The sequence below is a fragment of the Neodiprion pinetum genome, chromosome 6 (genome assembly GCF_021155775.2).
Source record: "Neodiprion pinetum isolate iyNeoPine1 chromosome 6, iyNeoPine1.2, whole genome shotgun sequence".
Lineage (NCBI taxonomy): Eukaryota > Metazoa > Arthropoda > Insecta > Hymenoptera > Diprionidae > Neodiprion > Neodiprion pinetum.
The window spans coordinates 28,836,701-28,859,711 of NC_060237.1; positions in this window are offsets into that span (position 1 = coordinate 28,836,701).

Genomic DNA, 23,011 nt, shown 5'->3' on the forward strand with positions numbered 1-23,011 from the left:
CGCTTTATACGGCTAAGCCGTGAAGAGCGTTTTCCCGTACATGGTGATAAAGCGGTTAGAAATTTTCGCGATAAAAACAGGAACGGGGGTCGTAAGCATCGCCGATAAAAGACATTATTCAAATTTTTCGACCGAGTTAGTTCGAAGTCTCGGTGGAAGAGTGGGTGCTGTAACCATATGCACGGGGGCTGGTTCCCCAGGCCTATCTTCCGATCACACACGGAGTTTGGTCAAAGTGCTCGAGGGCTTGACAAACTCGGCGCTCGAATTCGTTTCAGCCACGAGAGAGGCAGAGCCGTTGGCGTCGCAATATCACGGGGACGTGGTCATCTTGATGGGTACCCGTAGATATCACGCACCGCTGACTTTAATGAGAACCACAAGTCGGAGCGTGAGCCACTGTGTCAAATGTATTACCTTATACTTATCGCGCTCAGACACCGAAACGCACGACGTGACGCGGATTAAAGCATTTTCTCCTTCAGCTGGACGAAAATAAATCGCGTAATTGATCGCCATCAGCAATAAAAACTGCCGCGACGTACGTTTTGAATGAAGTCGAAGGGCGGAGATATGGCTGCTCTTCTTCTTCCGGAAGCTACTCGCTTCCCATATTCCCCCAGACGGCCCCGCATCCATCGGCCATATACTCGGTCCCGTGTCTTTTTTGTTTCCTGGAAGCCGATTAAACTCTTGCGAGAGGCAAGCGCTCGGGTAATTTGTAGAAGAAGGACTGACAAAAAGGGTTGTTTGCGGGGGGGGGGTGAGCTAATGTGACCCCGGAGATGCTGAGCCAGCCGCAGAAGTGATCTACTGCCGACTCCGATCCCATCCCACATTGTATCCAAGCGCACCAAGCGTCTCTCGAGCTATAAACGCTGCTTCGCTGACTCGTCCGCAGGGTGCTTATACCTCTTGCCTCGATGTATCAACCGGGGTTTTCGGTTTTGCCTCGCGATGCAAAAAAAAAAAAAGTAACGAAATCGGCAAAACGGCCATGGGACTAGGAACGAAAAAATTAACACATCGGCGAAATGTTCGCGTCAACGCGCTCGCAGCTCGTCCGTGAAAAGTATGCAAATTTGGGTAAAAACCTAACTCGACGTACCGAAAACTCATCAACGAATGCAAACGAGCCGGGCACCGTGCGCCGACAAATTTAATAAAATCCTGTACGACCAATTTAATCTTGAGTGCGGTTGGAGAGCGTTAACTATCGCTTGCAGTTGGCAAAAACGAGAGAAAAGAGAATAAGGAAAAAGACGTTCCTCGGATAATATCACACGAAAATCTCGCGGTCTGTTTATCTCGACAATTCGAGATTTCGAGGGGGATTGAAAAAGGATAATAGAAGCTAGAAAGTTTTTCTTCGCACCGAGGAAAGGACTGGGAAAATGAAAAATAAAAACGTGAAAAAATAGAAAGCGAAAAATAGGGGGAAAATCGTCTCGTACATCCACCCGCTGATTCCTGCCAGAGAAATCAAATTTCTAGTTCGCTGGCCAGCGGATTTGAATATTACGTTTGAATATCCAATTTGGGGTGGCGAATGCGGCGCTTCTCTTAGAGACGGGAATTTTTATTTGCTTGACCTCGAGATGGAGCGAGGAAATTCGGGGCCGCCCGGCGTCGACGATCCAAGGGCAAAAGGGTCCTCCTCGTGTCCTGCGTCTCGCTGACCCCTCGCGGACTCGATTCCGGAACGGGTGGAATTCCCGTCGCCTTGTTTCCCGGTGCGAGGGAGAAAGATCTCGGTCGAACTACTGACGTGCAGCGGGGCGCCTCGCCGCCCCCTCGCATAAGTTTCGCGAGTTTACGAGCCGGTCCAAATTGCAAGCGCAGGAAAGAACTAAATTTGTATCTACTCCCGGCCCCGATATACGCGCCCTCCACCTCCACCTCCACCCCCGCCCTCGCCCAAGAAGCTTCCCAATTCCCTAACAATAATTTTGCAAATAACAGACAGAAGCCGCTGCTAAATAATGAAGCACCGAGCCGCCGGAAAAATTCAATTTAGGGTCGCCCGCCGCTCCCGCTGATACATATAGCCGCTCACTGTGTACGGTTCGCGAAAAACTCAGGTCGAGCTGCCCTACAGAGGTATATAAGATCCTACGGTAAGGGGAACATATGTTGCTTATACCAGATTCTATTCCTCGCCACGATCCGACCTCTGACCTCTGACCTCTGCCGAGCCGACTGGCTATCACGCTGATAAAAACGATTCGATGTGAGTCGAGTTGGCAGATCGATCATCAACGCTCAAGTTTCGATTACTTAAATAGCTATCGCCCGTTTTGATCAGACCGTATTACCCAATTTCGGCATATTCATCGAAACTCAGCTACAAAATATAATCATGTTGTCGAAATTGAAAATGTCCTACAAATGGTCGCTTCACTTTCATTTATGGGGTTGTCCGTAAATCGCGTAGTCTTTTGGCGGAAGGGGCGGACGGGCGGGGGGGAGGGGGCAGTTTTAAGCCCCTCCCATAAGAGTTGTGAGAAAGACATAATTCTGAGGTTAAGATTATTTTTGGTTTTGAAAAATGCTTCGATAATATGACATGTTCGCCGATATTATATTTTACACATTCGCTTCGATTCTGATACTAATCGCTGTCATCGCGTGAACCAATTATATTAAACCTCGCATAAACGAAGGCGAAGGAGAAAATCTTCAAAAGTAGCCTTTACTCAATTTATGAACTTAATAATAGCTATAAAATTCTTCGAAAGAGTGTTTCATAACCAAGTGCAGAATTTTTGTACGAAAAGCTTACCGATAAAGTAACCAACTTTCTCTGTTAGCGGAAAGATAAAAAAAATGCCGTCATTTTCGAAAAGTGATATCCACGGAAACTCGGTTGACAATATACAAAATCGATGAGACGAACGTGAAAAAAAAATTCTCGATTAATTAATTTGACTGGAACGAATCCGAAATCGTACGTGACAGCAGCTTATTTTTGGCATTGCAAAAGGAACCAAACGGTCCAGTAAAGACATAAATTGGCACATCGTCCGCGGCTTCGCGTCTCGAAATGTATAAAGTTGGTGAAAATTTCTATAACTAAGAGTTGTCCATCGTCGTCGAGGCGTTCGTGATGCGGGCTTGCGGAATGAAATATGTTCTCCGCGGACACAGAGGAGCGACGTTTCCCCAGAGATAGATAGAGTGAAGAGAACTGGAGAGAGTGAGAGTGAGTGAGAGCGAGAGAGATCCAGCTGAACTGGATGGCGGCTCCTATTCGTCACCCCCTTCCGCGAACACGCTCACATTATTGCATTGTCCAGTTTGATAGAATCCTGAAATCCTTCAGGTCGAAGGCGGTGGCCGCAGAGGCGCGAGTCGCCTACCAATGCGCCCAGCGACCGCTCTCCGCGAGTAAGATCCCCCGAGTACGAAGGCAGCAGCAGCAGCAGCAACCCATCAAACTTTTAGCCGGACACCTTCGCCCCCCTTCAACCAGTGATGAATATTGCAGGGGCCGTTTATTGTTTCCACTCACAAATCATTCCCCGATGTCTCGCGGGGGGCGAAACGCGATGTTTTATTCTCCTCCACACCTCGCTCGCAGGCTACTCGGAGAGATATCCTCTCGGATTACCGGATGTATCCTTTCTTGCTGCCGCCGATGCCTCGTGTAGCCGTATTCTTCGAGGCTCTCGTCATCTAGCTGCGAGGATACGGCGAACGAATACCCGTGAAGTATCAGCCGACCGTCGGATCGCGACGTACTACGTAGAACAATCGTCTCGGTATCCTTTCCGGTTTCTCGCACACCTCGGATAATTCTCGATCGGCGAACCTGCGGGATGTCGCTCGCTTGAATAAGTTACAGGATCTTGCTCCTCTGCTCGGGGCAGTGAGCCTCCGGTAGATCATACCTAACTGAATATTTTATGCCTTTGCTCCTGGACACGTCCCGGAGGCCACTCTCTGATGAAACTACCCACGGGATGGGGCGCGATATGGACGGGCGAGCACAATCCTCCTCATCTGCAGGACGGCCATGGTACGGAATTGAAACGAGTCGGCGGCTCGCGAGCAAACAGGATCTAAGATATACCTACCCAAAGACATTTTAAATTGGCCATTATACTATTTAACTTCGGTTGTCGCGGTTCGCTTCGCGACGGTCTCGCGGTGCACACATGTGTACACACGACTCGGTGGTAGGAGCTGAGAGAAAGAGGGGAAAGGGACCAAGGATTGCACACACTTGATCTCCATTCAACTCGGAGCAAACAGTGTTAACCGTATTTGCCTACCAGCTGGCGAATCTAATGTCTTCCTCCGCCCCTCCGCGGCGAGTCGTTACCCGCTCGAAGAAGAGGATCCGCGTCACCCGGGACCACGCCAACGTCGAGAGCGCCGGCCAATCGGGACGGACTTCCTCGGCGACTTCCGGGAAACGACGAGGGGGCCTTCCGGCCGGTCAGAACTTGCCGTTCCCCGGAGCTGACTTGGGCCAAGTCCGGACATCTTTCATTGACTCTGTTACCCCCGATGGGACACCTTCCGGTTTAAGGTAGAAAGAGAATTTCCAATCGTTCCCGGGATCGACTCTCTCGCGTGCCAAAATGGCGTCTCCGCAAACGGCGAGCTTTCCATCTCGAAGGACGCGGTGGTCCCGCTATGCTAGTCATTTATTCAACGAGACGTGTTATGCGAGCTGAAATTGTACCGAGGTTCGACGTGTGCCGGGGGCAAATACCGCGAGACAATGAGCCCTGGTTTTTAATCAAGTCTCCTGTCCCCCGCTCCGGCTCAAGAATTAACTCAAATTATGCTCGACGCCTGGGACTCGACGCTAATTTAGAATTCATACGATCTTTTCAATACGTGTCTATTGTCCTTGCGATGGAAGTGGAGAAGCTGAAGAGAAAAAAATTAGGTGTAGCAAAAAACAAAAAAAAAAAAAAGCTCCTACAGATTTTTAAATCATTTAGTCAATGCGGTACAATAATGCGGCTCCGGGAGGTTGTAATTCTCCGGAAGGATCGCGATCTCGAGCTTTTTTACCATCGAGATTACGTAAGCTTTTCACCGAGCTGATCCGAGAGCAAATTATCTTGAGCGTGAAAATGCAGAGGTACGATATCGAGACCTCGAACCGAGACCGGCGATATATATTTTTTTTCTCTTTTTCTTCTCGTGTTCCATCAGTATTTTGTTGAAAAAACGCTATCCATCATTTACTCGACGTGTCCAACTTGAAGCAGGTATCACTTCTGCCAGAGGCCGTTTCATTTCTCTTTCTCGCGATCATGAAGGCGTGTCGCTTTGGTACATGGGAAGAAAGAAAGAAGGTGCTGCAGAGGTGGAAAAAGAAGCGGCCGCAACTTTTTAGAGATATCCAAAACCCGGGAGAATGTTTCGGCATGCATCACGTTATCACGAGCCGACGGTCGCTGGGGATTCTTTTCCTGGTTTCACTCTCGAGAGACGAACGTCGAGGCATCACCCGGCACGCTGCTTTGCAGGATACGTTTCAGCCACCGCTGGCGGACCCGCAAGAATTTGTAAGAAGAAACAGCCACACAGAAACGCACACTGCACGGGTGAACGTGATGAATATTTCGTCTGGCCACGGATTATCATATGGAATGAGATTGCGGCTGCATTATTAATACCGCCCCCCCACTCGCTCTCTCTCTCTCTCTCTCTCTTTTTCTATATCTCGCCTCACTTGCGGTCTCCGCATACATGCCCGAGTGCGTTGGAGACAACGCGATTTTTCTCTCTGAATTGTATATTCGCAATTCCACCTTATGTCCCGCGAGCCTTGCGGACCCGAACCGCCCGAACTTTGCAGTCGGTTTCCACGACTTTTCACCTGTGCTTACGTACGCGGTCACCCCACTTTTATTTTCTTCGATTTAAGTAAAAGCACGATTGCCGTGTAACTCGTGCGGATGAAAGATGAAAAGACCGAGGACAAAAACAGCGATGAAAACATCTGCGGTCTCAATTATTCGGAAATTAATGATGCTCCTGTTCTAAACGATGTGGAGTGTAAAGAAAATGGAAAATAATTCAGAAGACCAGTGCTTTTAGCGAACCGTATTTCCTATCGAGAAAAATGAACAAGGGAAAAATTACGTTTGCTTACCGAGCACCGGAAGTTAGTGCTGTAAGTGCGGCTCGGAGTAACTCGGAGGCGTAAAGGGACGGCGGTTTAGGACAGAATCAAAATCATTGAATAATGCAGAGTTGAACGGATTGACACAGGGTCGAAACAGGGCCGAGCCTACCTTCCGGGCGTTTATGGGTGAGCGGCTTCAAAGCGAGGCATGAGGGCGTCGTCGTCGAGGATACCTGCTGCAGCGGCCGCAACTCCCAGAGGTACAAGGACACAGATTCGTGGAGCTGGAAGAGTCACAGGGACTCAAATATTTGGACAGATAGCCGAGTCATCGTCGGCCACACGCGCATCGCTCTTCGCCCCGCGTGTATTGCCAAGAAAACCGGGGACCGGTGCCAGGGTGCGAGGCGAACGAACGAAAGAAGGACGAATATTGTGCGCCTCATCCCCAGGGACGGGTTCCTCCGCCTCGCCAACAGCTGATTAATCGTCTTCGCATCTCACGGGACCCTCGCGGTGCCAAGCGGCTTCTTTGTCGCTGTGTTCGGATGGCCTTCCGAAACCGCCTACCACCTTTTCTTTGCCCATATTCGACTTTCCACCAAGCGTCTCCAGTTTCGTTCCCCGGGATCGCTTAGCGGTTCCAAAACTTCACCGGGATGTATGCGTTGCTTGGTATCGTGGTGGAAGAAGAAATGGAGGGAAAAAAATAACGTTTCGTAAATGGGAAAAGTGGAGAACGATACACGCGTGAGCGACCGTAGGAATAACGTACATGGTTCAAACTCTGCGTCCAAATCCCTCAAGTATTTGTTATACCGCTCTGATTTATAGCTCGGTTATAAATACTTTTTTTGGTAGCAAACATTTCATCGCCGGACCAAAAGATCGGAATTCAAATTCAGTCTGCAGGCTGAATTGGTCCAGTACCCGACATGTTTTCCTTCCACAGATTAGTCTGCTTTGTGTGTTTGAAATTCAGATCGATCAAGCTTGATCGAAAACGCAAGTTCAATGCTTATTATGAGTTCTGTATAGGAATCAGTCGAACACGCAGCTTAAAGTTCACAATTTCCTGCTTTCGGATAGCTTGTGTGACCAAGCTTCATTTACTCGATCGTCTTGTTACGAAGGTCTTGGATCAAACTTGCTCGATCGATATTCCGGACATATTGCGCTTTCTAGAATCTGCGGATCACGCATACTCCAACACGCAGGCTAGATAAAAAACTGGAATTGTAACGCGGCACGACGGCTCGATGACCTCCCCTGCAGTTCGTGTTACGACTTAATTTGTTTATCCGTTGCACAGCAAGGGGTGAATTGCAGCGAGGAGCGATTCTCAATTTAAATACCGTTCCTGGTCCCCGGGGCCCGGAGTTGCCCCGCAACTCGAGGGGTAAAAAAGACTTTTTCGCATCTCTTTGCGCGCATCGTTGAGCGGTTTTTGCTGGCGAATTTTTCGTCTGAAACGGCTCGTAGGAACGTCGTCTTCAAGGGTTTGAATTTTCCAAGAGACGCGAGAATGGAAGAGTTGGACCGTCGACGCGAGCTTGGTTCCGACGCAATGGTGCGATGTTTGCATTTCGTTGCACCCTCGCCGGCCCAAATAATTGCAGCTGGGAGTCCGGCGTGCGTCTATCCGATTCTCTCTCCCTCGCTCTTTCGATTCCTCGCAACCCCCGTGCGCCCCTACAAATACAACAAATTGCACGTTCGCCTCGGGGGAATTCCGAAGTTATGACCGAACTGCCTTCCAGACTTCCCGACTCTCAGTAATTATCTTTTCCACGCCCCAACGCGGCGACTATCGATGCATGGTCTTCTCCGGACTACGTAGGAATGGGAATATCACTCTCTCACCTCGGATTTTCGTCTCGACGTTATTTGTATCAATCTCCGCCATCGATGATCTGCCGCCGTCCCATCCCGGCCAACCTTCGGTTATCCCGATCTAATGGGTTAGCAGGAGAAAAAAAAAAATGGGGGCTTAACGAATCCAGGGATTCGGAAGAAGATTTGGTTTAAGACTCCGGCAAGAGATCAGAAACAGTTCTGGAATTCTTGCCGCATTCTCAGATCAGTGGAAAAAGCTTTTTGCAGTACGATCAACTCCGGAATAAACTGCTGATATGTAACTTTTCACCGATTTTAGAGACTGAAAACCGCCTCAAGTAACTTAATATGCTTTTGCAGGCATTAAATGGTTTGACGGTTGATTCAAAAACTTGGAGACATCGTAAGACTTTGAATGTATCGCCACACGAAGAGTTAATCTTAGGGTACATGGTATGAAAAATAGACTGGCACTATCTTAGGTTAGAATATCGAATTTTCAAAGATGCGAAGACCCATTTCATGGAATATCAGAATTTAGAAAGCCGAGGAATAAAAGAGTCTAAAAATAAGTTGCCAAAATACAAAAGTAACCGACACTTCTATGTTTCAACTTTCTATGATCCAACCTGATTTTGATATTCTCATTTTTTCGTACTTTGACTTTCTTCATTTTCAAATTGTACGGACTAGACACATTCGCTTCTTTGATAAATTCGCTACCGTGACCTTTCTACTCTCTGACCCACACCCCTGGAATTTAGAATAAAAATGAATAGTATGAAAATAATTCATGATTCCAAATAAACGACTTTGAAAAGATCTCCGGAGGTGCCGGAGTGGGACGACTTGGTCCTGGTTCTACCGGAGAGAAAAGAAAAAAGGGATGAAAAGGAAAAAAAGGATCGGCCGGGCGCAGGGGATGGTGGTGAACGGGTGAGGCGCGACCTGGTGCGCGGACAGCCGCCAGGGGCGTGTCCGGCGCCGCCTTCGTGCCCGCGACGCCCTGCCAACCACCCCTGGATTCCGTCTTCTGGCACGTCCTGCAGCCTCCGTCTCTCCTTTCTCTCGTTCCTCTCCTACCTCGAGAGCTGGGTAAGGCCTCTCTTAATTAACGGTATGCCTTAAACCTGCCAGTCGGACCGCGTCTCGAACCGAAACTTTGCTGAAAATTCATCGAACCGTTTCCAGCGACTCTTGATCGCACACGTTCTTACTCGCATGTGTGTAAACTCTTCGTACGGTAAAGTATGAGATTCTTTTTTTTTTTTAGCGTTTTCTAAGCACCCGAGATGCGGAACAGTCGGTTTCCTGTTTTCTTATAAGCTTATAGTCGAGAATTTTGTTCTTGGATTCGCCTAATCTTCTCTGCTAGGGTGTAATTATTCGTCATTCTGAACCCCGACGTAACGAGTAGGCAAGTTTTGCGCGTCAACGACGCCGCGACGCACGGCGTCGCGACATCCCGTTGGGACGTGGTTGCTAATCAAGTCGTATTTCAACTGCACGTCTTCATAATTCATTATTTAATATTTAGTTTTTCAACTTCCAACGGCCGCGGCAGTATTCATCTTCATACCGTTTTAATATCCCCGGGAAACGAGCGGCACCCGCACCTTCACCGACTTGCCGCCGACGTCGAGGAGAAAGGAGCACCGCTTATTCAGGCAAACCGCTATCGCACCTCGGACGGGAATAATTTATGTCCAAATTGCAACTCGGTAAGTTCCCGCTTGGGCTGCCATCTTGCCGACGACCGATTAATTGTCAATCTCGATTTCGAAATTCGAATTAGAAAACTAGCGACGCTCGACTGCGGGTATGAATCCGTTGAAAAGCTCGTCGATTGCTGAAAATAGGCGAGCTTACACCACTCATTATAAGTTTATAGTCTTACACGCGGCACGTAGGTGGATTTTCAAAAGTCAAAGAGTTCCGGTTGTGTACCTACACCTACACACGTATACCGACAACGTTGTCGGCGAAAAAATTCGCCTGCAGATATATTCGCGATGCATTATTAAGCCCCGTGTTTCTCGACGGAGGCGTCGCGACGCTCACCGTCTCCCGAGACCCGGACGTTCTCGTGAGAGGTGAGAAGAAGTGACGTCACAGAGTTCCATTTATCCATCTACATACGCTTTGATATACTTCACGAGACCTTTGTGCAAGGTTTATACCTACTATGGAAGCAGCACTTCGGATACGCTCCGAGGGTGGATGCCGGCACCGCGCATTCGGCATCCGGTATAAGGTATCGGTAACGCAGAGTGGATCATGACGTTTCTCTATGACACAACGCGCCGGATGCTCTTGTGGAAGATTCGGAATTCCGCCTCACTATCCGAGTCACGTGACTCTCGGTGAAGAACCTGAGAGGAGGAATCGGGTCGAGAGAGGAAAGGATAACGCTCTCTTGATTTTTTTGTTCTTAGTTTTTCGCGAATATACGACTTCGGTAGCTTAGTTTTCTTAGGAATTTTCCGTTGACGATTTTGAAACAACGCAAACCTGGTGAACAACGCATTTATTATTAATATATTGAAAAAAGGTTACATTTTTGAACAAGAAATGATTGTACCATGATCTGAAACATAATTAGCAAAGATGCACCATTGGTTTGTGCAAACGGTGCGGGTGTGCAATTCTGCCAACAAGTAGTCAGTAGCAGTTCGTCAATCGAACAATGAAAATCTTCTCCAGCTGTGGTGAATTTCCGGGTTCATGCTGAAAAAAATTTATGTGTTAAGTATTATGTGTAAAATGACGTGTCTTTTTAGTGGAAAATGAATATCGAGCTTCAGGTATACGAAAGTACAGAAGAATCGTGAAAACTTCAGCAAACGATGGAAACCAGTGAAGAGAGTACGAGAAACATTTCCACGAAATCCGAGGATCGCAAATCTCTTTTGAAGCCTGCGATCCAGTAGGAACAGAATTCCTAGCAGCAGACCGAAGAAGACTCTTAGTAATTTACTAATTGAGGTGTAAGCAGGCGGTTTGTTTTATAGCGGTCAGTATAATGTGCATGTACCAGCACCTCGGCGAGGGAAAAGTGTCGGATAAATTAACGGGCGATAATCAACAGGGGAGTAACTAGCGTTTCGAGCAGCTAAAGCCGTACGACCCTAATCTGATCGGGAGTCGGTTTTCGAATGAAATGATCATTTTATCCGGCTAATAAAAGTCCCCGATCACACCCTGGCAGCACCTGGCAGCCTCGCCCATTAACGACTCGACAACACCCAGAAAAGGGCTGCACGAAGCTAAATGATTCATTGATCGACGGTATTTTCAGGCTTCGACGGGTTTTATACCGAAGTAGGCACCGACGATTCACCTCCGCATCAAACGCGTCGAAAAAGGACGCACGCACGCACATAAATTTATTTATTTTCCGCGAAATAATTGCGGCGGTTAATCGCAGCGGCTGCACGCGATCGCCGCATCGACCCTGCAGTGCCGTTTAAGGGATCCCCGATCGCTGTCTGAGATAATCAAAGCGTGCCGATGTCTCGTCAAGTTCACGGTAAAACTGTGCGGGATCCCAAGTGGCCCGTTCGCGCCATTTCCAACCCCCGTAACGCACCCCTGACCGATAACCGTTCCGAGATCATTCGGCCGGCCCTCGAACGATCCGTTCGGATCTTGCCGCAGCAACGAATTAGCCGATTGCGAATTGAGCGAGGAATCGCGGGCGAATTTCAGCCGCGAATTCGTTCGTCGGGGCGGAAAAGTGAGAATTATGCGAAGAACGTAAGAAAGACGTCGTGTTTTACGAGTGCAGTCGGCTCTGCAGACGGGACAATCGAAGCTCCAACCTCCTGCAAGCGTCTCTCTGAATGTAGGTATAATAATAAAGGTGCACGAGAGGCGCTGGTTAAATCTGAAAAATTAAATTATATCGTCATAAAGCGGGGGATGCCCGGGGGTTTAGTGTCTCCTAAGAGAGTTAGCGGGCGGGGGCGTTGAATAAAAACAGCATTAGTCCTTGCATAATGTATAGACGAGGCCGCCGTGCAGCCGAGAGGTGGCACCGGTAACCTTGGTATACGAGAAGGCTGGGACTCGTAAACTCCGCGCCATCGGGTCGCTCCATGCGCCCGTTATAATAATTTAGTTTATGAAACTCGACCGGTATACGGAAACCCGCGACCGAACGAAGGAGAACACGTCGATCCCGATCCGAAGGATTCCGGAAACCGACTCGCCTTCGAAGCGAACTCACCTCAAAAATCCCCGCGCGCCTTTTTCCATTCCGCTGCAGGATCTCGAGCGAGGTGAGAGGAACGTCTGATGGATTTCACGACTCCATGGGGGTCTGTTCGATCCACTCTCACGGGCCATCGCCGTCGGCCACGTCGACGATGACCTCCAGGAATGGGAAATTATACGGTCTCGATCTCACCCAGGTTCGAGAAACGACGCCAAGCTTGCGGCCGAGGCTTTTTTTCGGTTGGTAGGCAAGCCTCGTTAATTTTGGGGCAAAGTGCAGGATGCGATGTGGAAATTAGTCTGACTCGACGATCCGTCAAACGGTGGCTCGGTAAATATACCTGCAGCCATAATCCGCGGTGAGTCGGACGCCCCCGAAGATGAAGCGATGACGCGTCGGAAGGAGATGGATGGACCGCGTAATAGCTAAGGATCCTCCGGGCCCCGGTAAGGAAGAAAATTCAACGCCTTAACGCGCGGCCTTTCTTTTCCGCGCGTTTACTGCTCCCCTTTGTCGCCCCCTCCCGCCCCGGTAATTTTACGACACATTTTCTTCTTCCTGTTGGTGCTGCCGCTGATGCCGGGCGAGGAAAACCTAGGCACGGGATGGAGAGCTGCGACGCGTTGTAGAGTGTAAGGGTGCCGTGGAGACATACACAATTCAGTTAGAGCACCGTAAGGGCGGTTTTACGTCATATCTTTTCCCGCCCCGCCACCCCGCCTCGCTTTTTTTTCCTTCACGTTACCGTATACGTCGCTCCGCGGTTCTCGGAACTCCGCCAAGTGGCTGCTTGCACCGTATCGCCGTTTTCCACCCTGCAGCCCTGTATTTTATTTATACGGTTATTGAAAATGCGACGACTTATCACGTGGAAAAATTTATTCCACCTCTTTATTTTTTCACACGAAAAGGAACTGATTCGTTTCGCGACGAATCGCGATGGTTTTCTCACCTACCGTCATTACGCCGGATCGTTAATCAACTTTCAACCAATTAACACATCGCCGGTTATTATACCCTGCCGACTATCTTGACCCACACCACCCCCCCCCCCCCCCCCCCCCCCCCCCCGACTTTGTATTTAATATTCATCCTGTAGGACACCGCGAAGCGAATACGTACGCAGACTCGCCTCCGTGGCCTTCGCCTCTGGGACTCGGTTTGAATTAGCAGAGACATATTCATACGCGGAGTTTGCATCGAGGGTCGTTCCTCGGAGGGCACTCCGTCATCTCGGTCCTCGCCTCACGGTGGACGCTGCCACTCACGCTTATTTCTACCGCTGCCATCGGCGGGTCGCCGGTCATTAATTAAGACTTTTTGCCGTCTGACCAACCCTCACAAGTGGGGATGAAAAAACTTGAGAGGTTACCGGCGCCCAGCGGCGGGAGGAGCGAGATATTAAAATCAAGTTTTTGCCCCTCTCGCGTCCTGGTGATCTGCAACGAATTTCAGGAGACGCACTTTAACTACGAGATTTTAAACTCCTCGCATCCGTCGCTCCGGCTTGACGGAAATATAAGGACTTGCCAAATTCGGGCACGGACTTTGTACACCAAAGAAGGAGGGAATTTATCATACCGAATAAGGGACAGATAGCTCAGAATGAAAATTAACCCTTGGCCAGATATTTGGCCAGTCGCCTCGACTTTTCCTCCCGTTCGCTACAGGCGTTGCAGTCTCGGATTTATAGGCCACGAAATTAGGTGACGAGGATTGGGATTGGCGGAGATCGTAATTTTGCGAAATAATAATCATTATTGGGATTGTGATCCTTGCTGTAATACGAAAAAAGAAAACCATCCCGATTTCGAGCCTTCGAGTAATCGGTTGATCCTGAATCTTGTCAAGTTGCGCGAAGCGAATATCCGCTCCAATTCTATCAACGAGAAAGAATGTTCGTCACGTCTTATTTCGGCGAATAAGCCTAATGTACCCTGCAGCTTGGATTTGTAAAAACGGGACGTGGAAATAGCGAGGCTTCGCACCCCCCTCGGTGAATGCAAATGAGCGAGCATCCAGCAGCGTCCAGCGTTCGGAGTATAAGAGCCAAAGAACGACGCAGGGGTGGGAAGGCGAAGTGTATGGATGCGGGGGAGGAGGAAGAAGGGCAGACGGAATAACGCGGCCCACCGCGAGACAAACAATATGTTAGCAACCCTCAGCGATATTTCGAATTTGAATTTAAATAACTTGGCAGGATCGGCTCTGGGACTTTGGGACCGGGAACGCACACACGACCAAACTGTTTGACACCGTCGGCAGCGTCGCGACGCCTGCACACGCGGCCGTTTTCCGTTCGCCCTGTTGTATCGCCGCGCGATATCCCGACGTAGTTGTAGAATTTTCCGTCGTCTAGCCGACGAAGCCGGAGGCCTAGACTTCCCGTTTAATTGACGGTTGGTATTTGCAGAAACTCGCCAGAGACCGCCCCAGATTTCCCCGGTTGATCTCGGTTATTGAAAAATATCGGACCGCTGCTGAAAAAGAGGAGAAAAAGTCGTCGATTTCTGATTCTGAGGCTCCCGCTGGACGCTGATTAAAGTTCGCGGGTCGCTCGGCGGAGATTCGAGAACTGGGAGCATGGAATTCCTGGGAACTACCCGGCTCGCGATTTCGAGGAGCTTTCATCTGCAATGAGCGGTGACGGGTTGGCGAAAAAAGGGGAGCTGAAAGAGCTGCCGCAGACGCGCATATTCCAGCTTGCTTCTCTGAAAAATCCATCGACTGATCGAATATGAAATTGGTACGGGGAGGAAATTTATTACGAGTCCCGGGCGCTGCTGGATTTGATTTATCAAGCGACAAATCCTATCGCCACCAAGCTACAAGACTTTTCACTCCGTCCTTTGATTAAAATGCTGGCTTAATCATCGCTTCGCGGGCACCTGGGACTCTCGCGGCACCGTTGCTGAGTCCGCGATTTTTTCAACCCCTCGTTCTCGCCTCTTCTCGATAAACCGGGCGAACGCTGCTATACGCCGAGATAATGCGCGAGAGGTGCGCCTTTGTACCCCCGCCAACGGGGGCTTGTTTTAAGATATTAAAATGTGTCATCAGCTGATGCCTTCGTTACCAGCCGAGCCTACGTGATGGATCCACCCTCATCTTCTCATCCATTTTTATACACATTTTCATCTATTTTCCTACGTTTTTATTCATCTCCGAGACGCCTTTTCTCTCCTCTTTTTTACATCCGTCGTCTCGTAATTCTGAGCGATCCGTTTTCTCGGTATAAATAATACCCGTCATATTTTTTGAACACCTATAAACGGGTATGAAATTTACCCGTAAAGTTGAAAACCTGTCACTTACGTTGATGAGTCAGAATTTCATCGTAATCTTCTTCAATTTGCAACGGTTTTTCGAAAGCTCTTAGCTAAAAACTGTTCTTACAATGTAAATTGTTTTTTGGAGTACGAAAATAGCCATAACAGCAGTTTTGCAATTACTTCTTTATGCCGCTGGTAAACGAATTTATAAGGTAACTACAGTTGAGTGTCATTTGCGAAAAAGGATTTTAAAAGATCATAGTAACGATTTTAAGATAACTCAATATAAATTATTCCCCAAAAAATTCGGAAAATCATTTCTATTCTCTGCTATCATCGATTGGCGTAATCCTGTTTAAAATACCAAAAAAAACCTGATTCGGGATGTTTTTCAGCGAACTAAAAAAACCCCTGTAAAGTAAAAAGAAAGAACAAATGATTTCTCGTTTAGACCCGCAGGCTCGTGGCAAGTTTCCAAAAAAGCCTGATCTCGCGTGAGCTCAAACTCTGGACCGGCATTCGAAATTTTGTGAGACCAGCAAGAACGGTCAGTTTTCGTATCGTTTCGGGTAATCGAGAGGGCGGCGGGGGCCGCGCTCGTCAGGCAGTTCACGAACGCATTCGTGATTCCGCTTACGTTGAGGCGTCGCGACGGTCGGCGTCGGTCGTGATTGCGCGATTTCACCGTCCCCACTACGGCCCGGATGCTCCTCGGCATCTCGAGCTGGATTGCAAAAGTATTGACGGTGAAAATCGCGCCGGTTTATCCGGCACCGATCGACCGGCGACCGACGCCCGCGGCGACGATCAGCGATCCGGACGACGGGTGGACGCCTTCCTCGAGGTTGGACGCCGCGGTGAAACCAATTCGGAAGGAGGCGCGACTCCGCAAACAAAAAGCCCGTGTCAATAAAATCCCCGCGTTACCTACAGCCGGTGTAAGGCGCTCCGAGGGGGGGCGAAACCGGGGACCGCGGCGAAGTCGGAAGAGGTGGGGTTGCAATTTCCGCGGCTCGTGATTGGGGCAGCCTCCTCAGGGAGCAAAAACTCCATCTACAAATGAACAGCCGTGACAAGAGCCATAATTCCTCGAGCTGAGCCACTGCCTCCTCCACCCGCCGATACCTCTCCTCTCTTCTCCGCCTCTTTTCTCTCTTTTCTTCTCCTCTCCCGAACGCCGCCTACCGCACGACCGACCTCTGGTCTTGCTAGATTCACGCCGATTCACGGCTTTCCGAGCTGTTATCCCCTTATCCAAACACCCGACACCACGTCCGATTGGCCAAAGTAATCGAGGACGATGATTCCGGCTGATGTTGCCGACGCTCGGAGCTTTCAACTAGATCCAAATTTAATATTAACTCAAACGGTAAGTTGATACGGCTGTAATCGTACTTTTGTAAGTCTTGTAAAGCAGCCACTGATACTTTGTTGTGTAAAAAACTCGATCAATTCTATCGATACTCTTTTCGATTGTTTTCACTCCGGTATCCTCATCGCCCTCCGAAGGGGGCCAATTGCCTCCCTCGAGGGATAACGAGGTGATCATCGGCGAGAAATCTAGCCGAGGATTAACAAGTCGCGAGCGGTTTGGGAGGGACTTCGTTTGGATGATCATCCCTTCCACTGAAACCGGAAAGGAAAACAACGAACCATGCCTACGTATACGTTGTGTATATACCATACATACATGGAAGGTATAAGGGAGGTGAGTTTCTCGGCTTTTGGTTTTTCGCTCAATTTCTCGCGTGGTAATCCTGCCACGTCTCGCCTCCCCGACTCGTTCCCATCCCCCTTCTTCAAGGTATCGCCCTCCTTCCCTCTGCAGCTTCTCGAAGGCGCTTGGATCACGCCGTATACGCGGGGATGATGTATGGTTGTGCTCGCGAAAAAATTAAACGTACATTTGATAAATAGAGTCGGTGGTACCGACTTTCACCCCGACCCTTCACGTCGAGCGGAAAAGTCCGACGGAATGCTAGCTGCGTCTGCACTGCAGCGCCTCGCCGCTCCTGAATTCCGATTCGCGTCCCAGGGGACGGCGTCACTCTCCACCGGGCACCCCGGCGTCGCGACGCCTGTCGATTACGAGAAACCTGCCTCACCAACCGCTAAGAAAGACGGAGAAGACCGCGAATACGACGAATTTTAACGGGATCGTCACGCCCAGCGAGGCTCGGATTAACCGCTCGGATCAGTCTCGATCGTCATATTTTCACCCCGTTTATCTTTGCATCGGAAAAACTGGCCGATACATCGACCCGGAATTTTTGGTTGTTTTTTTTTTTGTTCTTGTCCCACCGCACTCGAAAAATTTCAACCTGGGTAAAACGGCACGCATTATTCCGCCCCGTATCGCGAAGCTTGCCGGGGCGGCGGGGGGCGTTCAATTACGGGGCGGTTTACCCCGCATTTATGCCGGGAATGGCGTGATATACCTGTGAGGTGGAGGTGTAGGTATAATGCGACGCGACGGGTGACTGTGAATCCCGTTTTTACTGACCGACTAAAGTGAATTCACGTGTCAGTCGACGGGGTGACGGTGGCCCGTCATCATCCCTTAGCGATGGTCTAATTACGACGCAACGCAAAAACATGACGAGGGCGATTTTTGACCGACACATGACTCATTAATTACAAAGAAAATTTACAGACCACTCGGCGAGCTAGACTTATACGTGGCAGCGGACTCGCGTCGCGTTTGATGACCTAATTAGGTCATATATTCCGTTGTATCGCGGTTGCACGAGAGAGCCTTTGGCATCCCCCCGAAATCAACCCCCCAGCCCCCTTTTCAACGCGGCTATTGCTCTCCAGGTGCGCGGTAATAAACAACGCCGGTATTAAAACCCGGAACAACAAAGAGAATGGAATGAAATTTAAAAGAACAAACGATGGACGGGTAAGATAACGCGGCGCACCCTACGCAATTCCCATGCCTCCCTGGGGCACGAAATCCTGCAGCTATACCCCGGAGGAACTCGGTCCTATTACCTAAGGTTAACCACGCCGGCGTCTCAGTTTCGCGCGGACTTTGATTGGCCGGGCAATCCTATTAATTCCAGACTCTGGACGGCCGCAGGTCCCGCTGGACTTTGGCCAACTCGCGCCTCACGACGCGGCCGAAAATCCTCCAGGTTATCATTGTTCGTCCTTACATGCGGCCGGGTCGTAAACGCCCCTGTAAGATACCCGCGGAAAGCGCGAAAGTCTCTCGTCAGGTCCGAAACCTTCTGGAACACGGTTCGCGGCCACGAGGCACAGGCGCGAACGAGTTTAATACGGGAGAGGCGCGGTTATCACGCGGTTAATATGCAAGGGTTAATACAAAGGCGCCCCCCAGGAGTCGTATAAGGCGTCACACGTTCCCGGCTCTACCTTCAGCCACGTATGTCCTGCGGACGCGGCCCCTCACACTTTACACATAACATGCCCCCTCTCTCGTGTGTATTACGTGAGTATAATACTGCAGACGTACGCGGCTGAGTCGAGAGCCATGCTACAACACTGCATATTTCATATTTATATTAACCTGATTAAGACATGTTGCCCTCTATGTTTAATGCAGATATAGTGCTGTTTGTTTCTCAAACTGGCATTCATTTTAATGGAATTTATAATTAAATGAAATAATGTCTGGATTATTATGCGACGCAACCCGGCTATACGATTTAACCCGCGAACTGATACTCGCTGTATCGTCCACGTGATACTTTAAGTGCGATGGCATATTTTACAAACAGTTTTCTTATACAGAAATATATTTTCATCATTTTTACTATTTATCGTGTATTGTGATAGCTAGGATGATTTTTTTCTAAAAGTGAATCATAAGAAAATACCAATTTATGTTGAAAACCAGAGTTTAGGTGTTTATTTTTAATTTTAAATCTTAATCGGATGATGAAACTAACGTCGGCACTATCAATTGAAGATTTAAATATATTCAACGACACCACAGTCGCAAAAAAGCCTTTTACATATAGTGAGATTGTAGTAAATAGTCTTTTGGATAAAATGCGTCATCGCAGAGTGAAGTCGGACAAATATACCATTTTTTGTTTTTACCATTTTACGGCGACCAATTTGAAAAATTGATATCTGAGTGTTCGTTACAACGAATTATCGAAGTCATCGTAACAATTACAACATTACTGATTATTGCTTTGAGGAAGATCATTTGAAAAAGTTCCTGGATTTTTTATATCCATCACGAAACGGCGCAGGATATTTTTCGAAAACCCTAACTGAGTATACGCAAATTTCTATTCACCATCATTGTCATGATTTCTTTTGACTTTCAACCGATATTCGCCTGTACAAATTGCAATCTAAAGAAAAAACGAGCACTTATAAATCGGATTTATAACGTAGCCTTGCGCGGTGTAGAAACGTGAATAGCAAAGGTTGGCGCTCGCTATTAATTTCGTAACGAGGTGTGATTAGTGCCAGCGTCACCTCGCATCAAACTTTCCCGATTAATCAACCAGCTCGAAGCCTCGTGGCTGGCTAGCTGCCTCCGAGTCCGTGCAGTTTGGGAGGCTTGGCGAAGCCTCCGCATCCCTTTTGCGGTGGTGACGATGCCGCCGTAATGTAAACTAATTAAACTGGAGGCCAAGCACTAATGTGTCCATTATGTCCTGCGCCCGACGTACCCACGTACCGGACTCCCTTTTCACACCCCAAACACACCCCTCGTTTTCCCTTACGCGACAACGGTCAACGCTACGCGTCTCGCTCAGCCAGTGACGTCTTGAAGGGTTGAAATTTCTCAGGCATCGTTCCACTTCAATCGCTGAACAGTCGTTAAATTTTTTTCAACACTTGTCGATTCGTCGAATATTATCTATCTTTGGGAAACTTGGGTACCGTAAGGTGAGATTTTTCTCATAAACTACGATGTCGGATTCTGAATATTTTTTTACGATATCACAGTATTCTATTAGCGTTAAAACATCCGTTCCCTTAACACTAACAATAGAAAATAGTTTTAGAAATTAGTCGAATCCTGATTCATTTCCTGGCATGCTGAATGTGTAGTTAGGCAGAAGGCGACCGGGTAAAACCGATGCTAAGGACGATCCTGGGCAGGGGATGATGGTCACAGAGATGGTCGAATGCTAAGTTGAGTAAGGGGACGGGCAGGGTCAAAACTTCCGACCTGACGATGCGGAGACCCGCAAACTTCTGGGATATCAGCGCGAGGAAGTACCGTCGTGGTTGGCTTTATGCCGACTGTCTTACCGGCGTGTATTGCCGCTAAGTAACGGCAGGTACCGGGGCCCCCGGATCTTGTGTAAGCTAAACCAGCACCATCCGTGAACATAAAGCGTAAAGTAGTGTCTGCTAGTTTGCGGGCTGCCGGTGATGAGGAGAAACCCGCAAATGAGAACGAGTCGAAAGTTTGCGGTGATGATTTATATTCCTCCTTCGTTAAATTTGCGGGACCCTGTTGTCGGCGGAATTGAGAATTTGACGACCGATCGGTATTGAAATTGGAAATTTTATCGAATTCTCTGACCTATTCTAGCCCGGCTTGCGCATTACACGGAGCGATACGTGTATGCCGGCAACAAATCATTCCCGCATCCTCCAGCCTTCGCACGGTGACAATCGAGCTCGTTTTCAGCCGAGCTTTTCGATGGAGGAAAAATGCACAATGTGCACTTGCCATACGGTCCATTGCAGCGGATAATATGATGTAGTGGAGCATTGTGCAGGAAGCGGTCCAGCCCGGGGATCGGGGAAAGGGGGAAGAGACAGGAGGGTTTCGGGGGCTCGGGGCGCAGCGCTCAAGATACACCAACAGATGGAAGTGTTAATAATTGATAGTCGCGCCCCCCTCATTGATATTTTAGGCCAGGGGCCTCGAGTCGACTCCCTCTCTCAGAACGATACAGGATGTTAGAGAACGGGTAGCCGGTATTCCTTTCTGGGATATAAAAATTCACCTCGCAATTGTTTCGATCACAGGAATCAAATTGAATCAACCCTGCCCGAGACTTTGTCTTGATTATTCCACCCCCCCCCCCCCCCCCCCCTCTGGAGTTTGCAATTTTTTGAGTATACGTGTTTTCGTCCGCAGGTTGATGCTTCTCCTTATCGACGAAAATAGCATGTCCATCGGTGAAACGAAACTCGAATTTATTTATTTAATCTTTCTCGTCTCGAACGACTTTTTCTAGGGGTGAAAAACGGCGACTACGTCATTTTTCAATTTGGCTACATGACACTCCCCGTCCCGCTTATGGGGCGCGTCTTACATGCAGGCCTACTGTTTTTAATCAATTGGCTCGAGCATATTGCGCCTCGGGCGGACTGCGCAGTGTGCGGTCCTTCGGTCCTCTTACAAATTGGCACCCGTCGAGATCCGAGTATCAACCCCCCGCAGCTAAGTCAACGATACATTACGGCTCGATGAATACGCTTATGCGTTACGCTACAGCCGAGCGTTTACGGTCTGCGGAATGGTGGAACTGAATTCTTCCGATCTATGCTATTTAGCCCCGATTCGCAGCGGATAACTTGAGCTTTCTCGGTCAGCTTTTCTCTGAAAACTATACATGTAACGCAAGTTCTTTCGACGCCGATTCGAGATCTCGCAGCGTTTCGTTTTTCCATTACCTAAAGTGCGTTGCACCCGTTTACCATCCGCAATCGAAACGTTGCATATTATTTGCTCTCCCACTTGAATAGACGATCATATAAGTAGAAAAGCGTCGAATGAAGTTGGGACGGCCGTTGAATACCGGCTAACGAGTGCTAGCTGCAGCGTGTAGCGAACATTCGCTACGTCACTCCGTGACGCCCAATGGTTAGCGATGCTTTTACCGGGCACGATATTATTACATATGCGACGGGTGATTTTCTATGCTGCAAATTGTTTCACGCCTATAAACAGAAACTGCACCGCCTCCCTGCCTGCGGCGCGACAGTTGGCTCATAAAATTGTAACGACGTAACGCACCGCTTATGCTGAATCCGGATCAAGTGGAGTGTTTTACGCATGGTTATGAAAATCCGACATCGCTGCGCGACAACTTGACTTTTCTCAGTAGTTCGGATAATTTTTCACAGTTACTTCCTTCCTCCAGAAATACGATAAAAGTAAAACGAAACGCTCATGTTCAAAGCACGATCAGAGTTTTCGCTAATTTCAAGTCTCGACGCTCTGAGGGGGGAAGAATGAGAGGGTAAAAAGTTCTCCACGCCACTTGTGCTTTCCTCGCAGTCACTTTTGCTCCTCGTTCACCCCACGGCTTCTCACCTCTGGTCGCCTGCAGGCGCCGTTGGTCCCTTGACAGACCTTACCTGTATAATTCATAATTATGACCGGTGATATAATCAGAATATAGCCCGACTCGGTGACGGGATCGGAGTGTCTCGTAGCCGCAGTTGGTCGTTACGTGCGGTTCGTTTTATTACGAGCCCGCGTTCGTTGTTTCGAAAATGGGGAAAAATTCCTATCGAGACAAGGGTGTATAAAAGCTCGCCGTACGGACAGCGGCGAACGGCGAAAGACGCAGTCCCTAATTTAGCAATTTTCCGAGGGCGTGAGGTACGTCGTTATAACCGCCAGTGTATGAAAGATGCAGC